We start from the raw sequence: 12,668 nt of genomic DNA on the forward strand, positions 1-12,668 counted from the left end.
ATAGTCACTGAGTTCTGAATCACTGCTAGACAGGACTGGAGGGGATGGAATGCTTTACACTATTCCCTTTGGTTAATCAGCCTCTAGGGACAGTCAGAGGTCCCCATGAGAAAACCACAGGTGTCATCTCGAACTCAGGAGCTACCGCAGCACAGTGGACTGAAGTTGTTTCACTCCTGCTCACGGGAGCCACCTACTGTGCTCCTCTTACTCTGTCCATGTGCAGCCTAGGTAAAACAGGACTTTGGCGGGGGAGAAATTACATTTTTAATCATTCAAAATTATTTTAGTGGCCTTTTTCAATTATAGAATATAAAATCTAATCTGTAACTTTGAGAATCTATCCATGACTTTCATTTATAGATTATAAAATCCATCTGTGACTTTCTATCTAAAGCGCAATAGTTCTTAAAAGTATTCATTTGACTAGATATGTAAAATGCTAGAGAGCACTAGTAATGAAAAATCTAGCCAAGATAAAAGTATCTTTCCAACAATGAAGTAAGTCAGTGGCTGGGGAGATGGGAGAGATGAAGGATATTTAAAATAGGCCACGCCCTTCTAGTTCACATTCAGAATCAGCTCTACCTAAAGATCCCTGTGTGCACATTTACTCTGATGTTTAGAAGATGGCATGGGATTGGAGACTCATTTCTAATCAACCAATCAAACTATATGATTTTGCACAAATCCATTTATCTCTCTGAACCTCAGTTTAAGCATCTTAAATGCAAGGACAATAGACTGGATCAGAGGCTTACAACTACATGTTTAAATAAATGTTGCCAGAACACAAGTAAGTGGAAAAAGATAAAATCAGAGTGACTTCAAAGCACTCCTAAGGAGCCTTAAGGCTGTGTGGAACTCAGTTTGCCAATGACTAGACCAAGTGATTTCTTAGACATTCTCGGAACTAACATTCTATTACTCTAAATGAAAACATGTTAAACAATGAAACCCAGAGTTCTATGTCTCCACCTATATAATATGTCCATGAGGTTCAGCACTGTGAAAACTGGTCCAAGTTGTGTCATTCCAAATGTGAGAAAGAGAAAATAACAAGGAGGAAAAATTGGTTGGCTCTGACAGAAGCAAACAGAAGGTGATTAGTATTTTTGGATTGTTGCCAGAGCTCTAGCCTCCCCTCGGAAGAATTGCACATGCAGGGCACCAAGCCCCTTCTAATGAAAAGAGATGGAATGCACAGAAGGACGTGCTGATACAAATGTTCTTGAACTTGAACTCAGCAGGACCAACTTGTACGGTGAGACATTTCTGACACTGGAGAGGAACAAAAAGTGCTTAGTATAAAACCTTTGTCCTCACAGCAGGCTTGTCCCTGTTTATTGCTTTGTGAGCTAATGTAAATTGAATAGAGCAACACACTCAAACCACACTGGACTTGATAGTATAATTGAGGAAAAGATGGGGAGTGAGAGTGCAGCTTCATTCATATTCCATGAAGTCAACACATTATAAAAGTGCTGTAATTCACATGACAAGTGTCCAGAGCTCTCCTCACACTTTCTCCTCTAACCTCAGCCTCCTAGCTTCTTACCGTTTTCATCACACATCCAGTCCTGGGTGATGCCAGAAATTGTAACATAGTTAATGGCTTATGATTATTAAGGGAAATGGACTTTTTACTGAAGTCTTATCTTCAACAATTCTGGTTCCACTCCTTTGCTTTCTTTAATCTTGACATACAGCTCTTTGCATATTCATCCTTGACATGCCCAGTTTCCTTAAATATTTTGGGGTATTGTCAATCCTCAGTGGATATGCCTTTGATAAAACAGATATATTTCCTGTGTTAGTTGTCTACTCTTGCATAACAAATCACTCCAAAATTTAGTGGCTTAAACAGTACATATATATTATTTCGCAGAGTATCTTTGGGTCAAGAATTCAGGAGCTGGATGATTTTCACTTGACGTCCCTCATGAGGCTGCAGTCAAGATGTTGGCCAAGGTTACAGTCATCTGAAGGCGTGTCTGGGGCTGGAGGATCCACTTACAAAATGGCTCACACAGTTGTTGGCAGGACATTCCTCATTGCTCTTGATAGGTGGTCTTAGTTCCTCACCATATGAATCTTTCAATAGGGCTGCTTGAGTGTCTTTACAACATGGTAGCTGCTTTGCCCTAGAGTGAATTACCAAAAGACAGACAGCAAGGAGACCACAATGCTTCTTATAATCTAGTCCCAGGGGCATACTCCATTGCTTCTAGAATATTCTGTTCATTATAAATGAATCACTAAAGCTGAACCCATGGGGGTGAAGGGGAAAGATCAGGCTCCATCTGTTTAAGGCAGGATTATCAAGCTATGTGTGGACATATTTTGAAACCTCCAGCCTCCCTTCAGGCTAACCTAGAATATGAAAATGGAAACTTTGAAAACAAATTACTGCAAGAACGGCAATACAAATGACCAAAGACTTTTATGCAGGATTTTGTTAGTCCACAGTGACACACTCCACATTAAGTATTGGTTTCAGTTCAGTTCAATTCAGTTCAGTTGCTCAATCATGCCTGATTCTTTGCAACCCCATGAACCACAGCATGCCAGGCCTCCCTGTCCATCACCAACTCCCAGAGTCCACCCAAACCCATGTCCATCGAGTAGGTGATGCCATCCAACCATCTCATCCTCTGTCATCCCCTCCTCCTCCTGCCTTCAGTCTTTCCCAGCATCAGGGTCTTTTATAATGAATCAGCTCTTCGCATCAGGTGGCCAAAGTATCAGAGTTTCAGCCTCAACATCAGCCCTTCCAATGAACACCCAGGACTGATCTCCTTTAGGATGGACTGGCTGGATCTCCTTGCAGTCCAGGGGACTCCCAAGAGTCTTCTCCAACACCACAGTTCAAAAGCATTGGTTTATAGGTCATTAATTATTAATACTTGACAACAAGATTGAGTTTGGGAAACAGAAGATCTGTAACATAAACATTAAGAAGTAGAAATAATTGCAGGTTTCTCTGTAATGATGCTGTAAAAGAATAGGGAAATTATTTAATTCATAGAACACACCTGAAGTCTACAGGAATATGCCTTAGAACTTCTCTGCTAGCACAATGCAGGGAAGTCAAAACAGAGACATTAATAATCATCTAAGATGGCTGGAGGGCATCATTGACTCGATGGATGTGAATCTGAGTGAACTCCGGGAGTTGGTGATGGACAGGGAGGCCTGGCGTGCTGCAATTCATGGGGTCACAAAGAATCAGACATGACTGAGCGACTGAACTGAACTGAACTGAAGATGCTAACAATAATGTTAAGCTGGTAATGAAGAAGAAGAAGAAATTGACGTGAGTGCTTAGTGAGTGCAGTCATTTCTTCTTTGAAACTGCTTTCATGATTTTCCCAAATTTTATGATAGCTGATGGAAGAAAAGAAGTAGCAAAAACTGTGCCATTGTAATTGCATGTTGGGTTGGGAGGAAGAGACCAAAGCTTAACATTAGCATTAAAAGCCAAAATTAGGTTTTGCCAAAAGTAAGTAAATAAAAAGCAGTCAAATTAGGTTTTCTCTCATAGAGACAATCAACTTGTTTGTGTTATTTTATTTATTCATTTTCCAACTGGTTGTTTCAGCAACACACAAATATAGCATCTCCTCTCCCTTCCCAGGGCTTCCCAGGTGGGTGCTAGTGATTAAGAACCTGCCTGTCAATGCAGGAGATATAAGAGATGTGCGTTTGATCCCTGGGTCAGGAAGATATCCTGGAGGGGGCCATAGGAACCCACTCCAGCATTCTCACCTGGAGAATCCCTTGGATAGAGGATCCTGGAGACACATGCACTCCCTTTTCCAGCAATAAATAAATAAATAAAACTATTTTCTTGGTAGAGCCAAAGACATTTATACTCATGAAAAAAACTCTTTTTAAGTTTCACTGATAAAGAAAGATGTCTACATATTTCTTAAATAAATACTGCTCCTTCTTAGCAAGTAACTAGCTGTGGTGGATTAAATAAATAATAGACAAGAAATGGTAAGGAGTTTCCATGCTTCCTGACATTTATCTCTTGATATGCTCAGTCACTAAGTTGTGCCTGAGTCTTCTGTGACCCCATGAACAGTAGCCCAGCAAACTCCTCCATCCCTGGGACTTCCCAGGCAAGAATACTGGAGTGGATTCCATTTCCTCCATATGTCTTGATGGGGACCATTCATTTACCCCCTCCTGAGCTGTCCAGCTAAGAACCCTGTATTTCCTCAATGAATAACACTTCTCCCATCTGTACCTATTTGCCTCCTATTCAAATGTCTCCCAGACACCAATGTATCTTTTGCTTCAGACAGATTTTAGTTTATTCAGAACCTACCATCCAAGAGAAAGTCTGCAGCGTCTCAAGTTGAATGATTGTATGATTGCAGAGAATGTTGTGAATGGAAGATGCTCTTTCAAAAAACCAATTCTCTCTTGTTGTCTAAATAGCCTTGCTTTTCCAAGAGAGGCCCAAGAACTAGAGACTGTTAGTCATGTAGAAATCTCAGGCACCACTGCAGACCTACAGGATCAGAATCAAGGTTTGTTATAAATCAAGTCCTCACTTGACTCCCATGTGTGTTGAAGTTGGGGAAGCTGTGGAATTTGAACCAAAAACATTTACATACTGGATAAACAACACACTGTTCACAGGGGTTAAACCACTGGCTGTTTCCCCCTTATCAGGTTGTACAAAGAATCTCAGCCTAGACTCAACCTAGAGTGCGGAACAAAGATTGCTGGATGCCAAAGAAATGTTCACATCCTTGTGACTTACCTCCTTGTGTGGTGGGGACTTGGGCTATCTGACCAGGCCATCAAGACCAGACAGACCAGTGTTTCAGCTAAGAGCTCCTAGTAGAGGTTTACAAATAAAATCCTTCCAACAGAATAATCCTGGCTGGAGGGAAAGGCACAAAGCCATAGCATTTATCCGGGTTATGGGAAAGGGAGAATCAATTCAGATCTTTTTAGTTCTGTTAGCTTTCCTGGGCTCACTCAGCTTCCTGTCTCTCTGTTGAATTGTACAGAAAAAGGCTGGCAACTTGTAAGTGTGTATACAAAGGACCAGTGCTGCACTATTAAAGGCAAAAAGGCATAGATACTCCATCTATAAACCAAAATGCTCTATTTGGGACTGACACAGAGTTACTTTATAGGTTCACATTTGAAAGTAACACTCATAAAATAAATGATTGAAAGTGATCATAATTTAAAAGTTAGTAAGAGGGTACCAGGCCCAGGCAGGGGAGGAGATTTTATGATCTGTGCCAGGACTGACAAACACAGAAAACCGGACAGCATTCCCATTCCTTTGGCCAGTGCAGATTTTATTGTTATACATTACCACAGCCCTCTCTCCTCCCCTCACAGTCCTCAACCAAGACGTAATCTAGAATCCTTATCAGTAGTGTTTCTTTGAGCACTCCCAGGCCACCCAGAATGATACACAAGGTCATTGCCATCTGGCCTTGATACAGAACATTTTTGTGCATCTGTGCTAAGTCGCTTCAGTTGTGTCTGACTTTTTGCAATCCTATGGACTGTGGCGCACCAGGCTTCTTTCTCCATGGGATTCTCCAGGCAAGAATACTGGAATAGGTTGCCATGCCCTCCTTCAGGATGATCTTCCCAACCCAGAGATTGAATCTCTGTTTCCTGCATTGCAGGTGGATTCTTTACTGCTAGACTAGTGGGAAAATCACAAAAAAGCATCTTCACATATCCTTATTTTGAGCAAACCTATCAAATTGATTTCTTTCAATAATATTCCAAGACAGCTTGAATGTGCCAAAGTTCAGAGAAAAACTTCTCCATTTTTTTATTGTTTCCTTCCAAGTGGAGGGAGCTCCACTCCTGTGAAACTTTTAGTCAGTTTTATTTATTCCACCCCAGTAATGGAGGACTAAATTATGTGATTGTCACATTTGCAAAGAAAAACTAGATGACATCCATAGCTCATTTCTTCCCATTTTACTTTTGGGAGGAGGAGTTCTCAGCATCTCTATTCCATGTGTTTTTCTCTGTGCAAATTTTTTTTCTTGGTAAAGCCTGTCCCACTCAAGTTGAACATCAATCAATGGGACTCCTTGGTCTTTACCTTAAATTTTCCTTCAGGAAAATGAACAAAGGAAATGAAGTTGCATATTAGATTATATGTAATACTGGAAAAGATCAGTTTTCATTCCAATCACAAAGAAAGGCAATGCCAAAGAATGCTCAAACTACCGCACAATTGTACGCATCTCACATGCTAGTAATCTTCAAAATTCTCCAAGCCAGACTTCAGCAATACATGAACCGTGAACTTCCAGATGTTCATGCTGGTTTTAGAAAAGGCAGAGGAACCAGAGATCAAATTGCCAACATCCGCTGGATCATGGAAAAAGCAAGAGAGTTCCAGAAAAACATATATTTCTGCTTTATTGACTATGCCAAAGCCTTTGACTGTGTGGATCACAATAAACTGTGGAAAATTCTGAGAGAGATGGGAATACCAGACCACCTGACCTGCCTCTTGAGAAATCTGTATGCAGGTCAGGAAGCAACAGTTAGAACTGGACATGGAACAACAGACTGGTTCCAAATAGGAAAAGGAGTATGTCAAGGCTGTGTATTGTCACCCTGCTTATTTAACTTCTATGCAGAGTACATCATGAGAAACGCTGGGCTGGAAGAAACACAAGCTGGAATCAAGATTGCCGGGAGAAATATCAATAACCTCAGATATGCAGATGACACCACCCTTATGGCAGAAAGGGAAGAGGAACTAAAATGCCTCTTGATGAAAGTGAAAGAGGAGAGTGAAAAAGTTGGCTTAAAGCTCAACATTCAGAAAATGAAGATCATGGCATCCGGTCCCATCACTTTTGGGAAATAGATGGGGAAACAGTGGAAACAGTGTCAGACTTTATTTGGGGGGGGCTCCAAAATCACTGCAGATGGTGATTGCATCCATGAAATTAAAAGATGCTTACTCCTTGGAAGAAAAGATATGACCAACCTAGATAGCATATTGAAAAGCAGAGACATTACAAAGCAGAACAAAGTTCTGTCTAGTCAAGGCTATGGTTTTTCCAGTGGTCATGTATGGATGTGAGAATTGGACTGTGAAGAAAGCTGAGTGCCAAAGAACTGATGCTTTTGAACTGTGGTGTTGGAGAAGACTCTTGAGAGTCCCTTGGACTGCAAGGAGATTCAACCAGTCCATCCTAAAGGAGATCAGTCCTGGGTGTTCTTTGGAAGGACTGATGCTAAAGCTGAAACTCCAATACTTGGCCACCTCACGTGAAGAGTTGACTCCTTGGAAAAGCCTCTGATGCTGGGAGGGATTGGGGGCAGAAGGAGAAGGGGACAACAGAGGATGGGATGGCTGGATGGCATCACCAGCTTGATGGACATGACTTTGACTGAACTCTGGGAGTTGGTGATGGACAGGGAGGCAGGGCGTGCTGCAATTTATGGGGTCACAAAGAGTCGGACATGATTGAGAAACTGAACTGAACTAAACTGAATATAGAAATAAAAGAAAAGTTACTGGGAAAATAAGAAAGAGCTCCTTTATACATTTCAGTGTCATGTACCTTCACACCAAAAAGCGGTATGAAACTGGTTTGTTTTTTTAACTCCAAGAACGATGAGTGGGACTCAGCATAAACCTGAAAGAATCACAAATCTTTAAGGAAAAATCCATCCATCACTCAATTCAGAGCAACAGTGTTTGGCAGAAAGAATAGAGATAACACACCTTGAAGGTTAGCTACTGCTTAAGGCTGAATCCAACCTTCTTGGCTGGGGTCACTCGGCTGACATTTTCTACTGTGAGAATGTCATAATAGGCACAGAAATTTTCCCAGCTTCATGAAGTGAAAATAGTGAAGTCGCTCAGTCGTGTCCGACCCTTTGCGACCCCTTGGACTGTAGCCTACCAGGCTTCTCCGCCCATGGGATTCTCCAGGCAAGAATCCCGGAGTGGGTTGCCATTTCTTTCTCCATACCTGGGGGTAAAATGTGTGGATTGTTGTAATAATGGTTCCAAATACGTCCTGTCTCCCCATGTCCATTATGAGTCTGTCACTCCTTCCATCAAGAGACAGAGTCATTTTCTTACCCTTTGCACCTGACCTCACGACTTGCTTTGACCAATAAAATGCTCCAGAAGTGAAACTGCATGACTTTGTCCAATAAGACTTAAGGGGACTTGCACCTTCCATTTTACCCTCTTGGATTTCTCATGGCTATGTAAGGAAGCCCAAGATAAACTATTGCATGGTGAGGATCATCAAGAAAAGGAATGAGCCTGACAACTAGCATCAAGGTTATCATAAATGCTTCAGACCCAGTTAAGTTGCTAGGTGATTGCAGCCACATGAGTGACCACAGATAAGACCAGCAGAATAACAACCAAGCTGAGTTCAACAACCCCCAAAATCATGAGAAATAATAAATCTGTTATTACTAACTATTTTATTTAATTTTAAAATTTATTATTTTTTATGGGCTTTCCCCGGTGGCACTAGTGGTCAAGGACTTGCCTGCCAATGCAAGAGACACAAGAGATGCAGATTCTATCCCTAGGTTGGGAAGTCCCTTGGAAGAGGGCACGACAACTCACTCCAGTATTTTTGCCTGGAGACTCCTGTGAACAGAGGAGCCTGGTGGGCTACAGTCCACAGGGTCACAAAGAGTCAGACATGAATGAACTGACTGAGCATTACTTTTATATAATCTTTAAAGGCTACTTTCCATTTACAGTTATTTTAAAAATTGGCTATATTTCCCACATTGTACAATATATTCTTGAGTCTTATATAAATCATTGTTTAAGTCTTTATTGGGGGTGTTTTGTAATACTACAAAGGCTAACTGGTGTAAGGGGTGTGTTTCTCTGTGGACATGAAGGTTTTCTCCAGAATCTGTCTCACTACTAACCATGAAAGTCCTGTATCTTTGCCTTTAAACCTGTACAAGCACCAAAGACTTCCTCTTTCATCAGACACTGCATTTTCCTTCCCCCTCTCCCTTAGGCTCCTTTACCGGGAACCTACTTAATTTTGCATCAAGAATTTTTAGGAGAAGCTACAGTTGACTAAGTTCATTTCCCATTTTTATTGTCTTCTTAATTAAAAACATACCCCCTTTCTCGGATTCATAGTTCCACCATCTAAAATATCTTCTTTTCCTCCCATATTCTCCAAAGTAATTGAACAGCAAAGTGAGGGAAAGTGGGGACACACATTTCTTGTGAGAGCAAATGAATTTTTTTTTTTTCTGGACAAGTCCTTATCTTGTCAATGGCACAAGCCACTCTGGCTGTTTCTAACTATGCACAGGGGTGAAACACAGCTAATTAGAGACAGGCCAGCCTCAAAGGGATTTCACTTGGGTTCCAACTTGAAAATGGGGTTTGTGTGTTTGGATTTAGATTTAGAGTGAATCAAAGCTTTCCTCTGCACATTGACTTGAAGTTCCTTTCTTAAATCCAGCCAAAATGGAGTACTCTCTCTTATGTGTCAGAACACACACATAGCAAAGATGACAAACTCTTTTAAAGTCTAGATAAAGGGTTTGAGTTGATATCTTCCAGCTGAAGGAGAATTGGAGGCTCATATTTGCCATTTCTCTGCCTTCCTCGAGCCTATTAGCACCAAATCTGTGTACTTTTTTGAGGGAGTGAAAAACAACTGGGTGAAAAGTCAAAGAAGTATTCAAAGCAATGTGTTCTTTGATCTATGTAATGGCTAACAGTCCATGCATATTTTCATAGATTCATAGGATCATTTTAGAAATCTTATACACTGATATCTGTTGACTATTTACTGTGTAAATTTGCTCTTAATTCTTAAAGCAATCATAAGATGTGAAGTGAAGTGAAAGTCATAAGAGGTGAAATGAAGTGAAAATTGCACAGTCATGTCCCACTCTTTGTGACACCCATGGACTATATAGCCCATGGAATTCTCCAGGCCAGAATACTGGAGTGGGTAGCCTTTCCCTTCTCCAGTGGATTTTCCCAATTCAGGGATCAAACCCAGGTTTCCCGCATTGCAGGCTGATTCTTTACCAGCTAAGCCACCAGGGAAGCCCAAGAATACTGGAGTGGGTAGTCTATCCCTTCTCCAGTGGATCTTCCAGACTCAGGAATTGAATCATGGCCTCCTGCTTTGCAGGTGGATTCTTTAGTAGAACTATTATCTCTATTTTGCAGATCAGATATATGAGAAGGAGGTTAAGAAACTAACCATGTCATGCTGCCGTGTATGCTTGATCTCTGTCCCATAAAGAGCAGATCATGGAAGGACAGTTTTTCATGAAAAGTTCTTCTACCATAAATACTTACATATTAACTGTGGCATTCTGAAAGAAACTGCAAAGAATTAGACCTACATTATATAAATCACAGTTGAGGCATAAACCCTAGAATCTTAGAACATTACTTTGCCAACAAAGGTTCATATAGTCAAAGTTATGGTCATTCCAGTAGTCTTGTATAGGTGTGAGAGTTGGACTGTAAAGAAGGCTGAGCATCGAAGAACTGATGCTTTCAAACTGTGGTGTTGGAGAAGACTCTTGAGAATTCCTTGGGCTGCAAGGAAATCAAACCAGTGAATCCTAAAGGAAATCAACCCTGAATATTCATTGGAAGGACTAATGCTGAAGTTGAAGCTCCAACACTTTGGCCCCCTGATGTGAAGAGCTGACTCATTAGAAAAGACCCTGCTGCTGGGAAAGATTGAAGGCAGGAAGAGAAGGGGACAACAGGGGACAAGATGGTTAGTTAGATCACTAACCCCATGGACATGAGTTTGAGCAAGCTCTGGGAGATGGTAAAGGACAAGGAAACCTGGCATGCTGCAGTCCATGGGGTCACAAAGAGTCAGACATGACTGAGCGACTGAACAACAAGAGATCATTTGGTCCAGTTCCTTTATTTTGCTCATAATGAGATGAAAGCTTAAGAGGAAAATAGTGATTATGTAAAGGTCACACCAGGGTCACTGGTAAACTGGTTTAGAACCAGTTGCAATTTATATATTAAAGCACATGGTACACAGTCATAAAGGAGGTTTGCTTGGAGAGTGTTGGCTTGATCCCCAACAAGTTTCACACTCAGGATGGCACCCATTTTGCTGAATTTATCATCATCAGGGACATGGACATCAGCCTTACACTTTCTGAAATTTGCATTTATTTTTACCATATGCTAGGAGATATATGTCTAAGAGGTCAAATCAAACTAATGAAACTCACAGATTGAAGTACCATAAACCAGGTACTCGAGTGAAGATTCTTTCACTCTGAAGAATATGTTATCCTTCCTCTGCCAAACACACAGTATAGTAGTTAAAATATTGAAATGTCTATTATAAACAGTGCTGCGATGAACATTGGGGTACATGTGTCTCTTTCAATTCTGGTTTCCTCGGTGTGTATGCCCAGAAGTGGGATTGCTGGGTCATAAGGTAGTTCTATTTGCAATTTTTTAAGGAATCTCCACACTGTTCTCCATAGTGGCTGTACTAGTTTGCATTCCCACCAACAGTGTAGAAGGGTTCCCTTTGCTCCACACCTCTCCAGCATTTATTGCTTGCAGATTTTTGGATCGCAGCCATTCTGACTGGTGTGAAGTGTATAGCCAGGACATGGAAACAACCTAGATGTCCATCAGCAGATGAATGGATAAGAAAGCTGTGGTACATATACACAATGGAGTATTACTCAGCTGTTAAAAAGAATTCATTTGAATCAGTTCTGATGAGATGGATGAAACTGGAGCCGATTATACAGAGTGAAGTAAGCCAGAAAGAAAAACACCAATACAGTATACTAACACATATATATGGAATTTAGGAAGATGTCAATGACGACCCTGTATGCAAGACAGGGAAAGAGACACAGATGTGTATAACGGACTTTTGGACTCAGAGGGAGAGGGAGAGGGTGGGATGATTTGGGAGAATGACATTCTAACATGTATACTATCATGTGAATTGAATCACCAGTCTATGTCTGACGCAGGATGCAGCATGCTTGGGGCTGGTGCATGGGGATGACCCAGAAAGATGTTATGGGGAGGGAGGTGGGAGGGGGATTCATGTTTGGGAATGCATGTAAGAATTAAAGATTTTAAAATTTAAAAAATAAAAAACTAAAAATAAAAAAAATAAAATAAAATAAAATTTAAAAAAATAAATAAATAAAATAAAATAAAAATATATAAAAAAAGTTTGCAAATAAAAAAAAAAATATTGAAATGTCTTCCTGAAAAACATAGTTGTGCTTTAAAATAAGACAAGCATATCCACAGACCAAAAGCAGAAGAGAAAACCCAGGAATAATTAGAAGTAGAATCCACCTACAGATCTCCAGAACCAGAGACAAGAAGAGGCAGCTGGGAGTTCACCACTTCCAGTGTAAAATAGAGTTTCTCAACCTCAGCATCAGGGATATTTGGGGCTTAATAATTCTCAGTAGGAGTCATTCTGTACATTGGTGGATATTTAGAAGCACCCCTGCTCTCTACCCCTCTCTCTCTCTGTCCTCTACCAATCACCATAACCAAAAATATCTCCAGAAATCACCAAAATCACCCCCAGGTGAGAACCATGAAGGTCATCTTAAACATACATTACAAATGGTGGGGCTCTAGAGCAGACTCAGTTTGTAAA

This window comes from Ovis canadensis, chromosome 12 (assembly GCF_042477335.2).
Source record: "Ovis canadensis isolate MfBH-ARS-UI-01 breed Bighorn chromosome 12, ARS-UI_OviCan_v2, whole genome shotgun sequence".
In the NCBI taxonomy this organism is placed as follows: domain Eukaryota; kingdom Metazoa; phylum Chordata; class Mammalia; order Artiodactyla; family Bovidae; genus Ovis; species Ovis canadensis.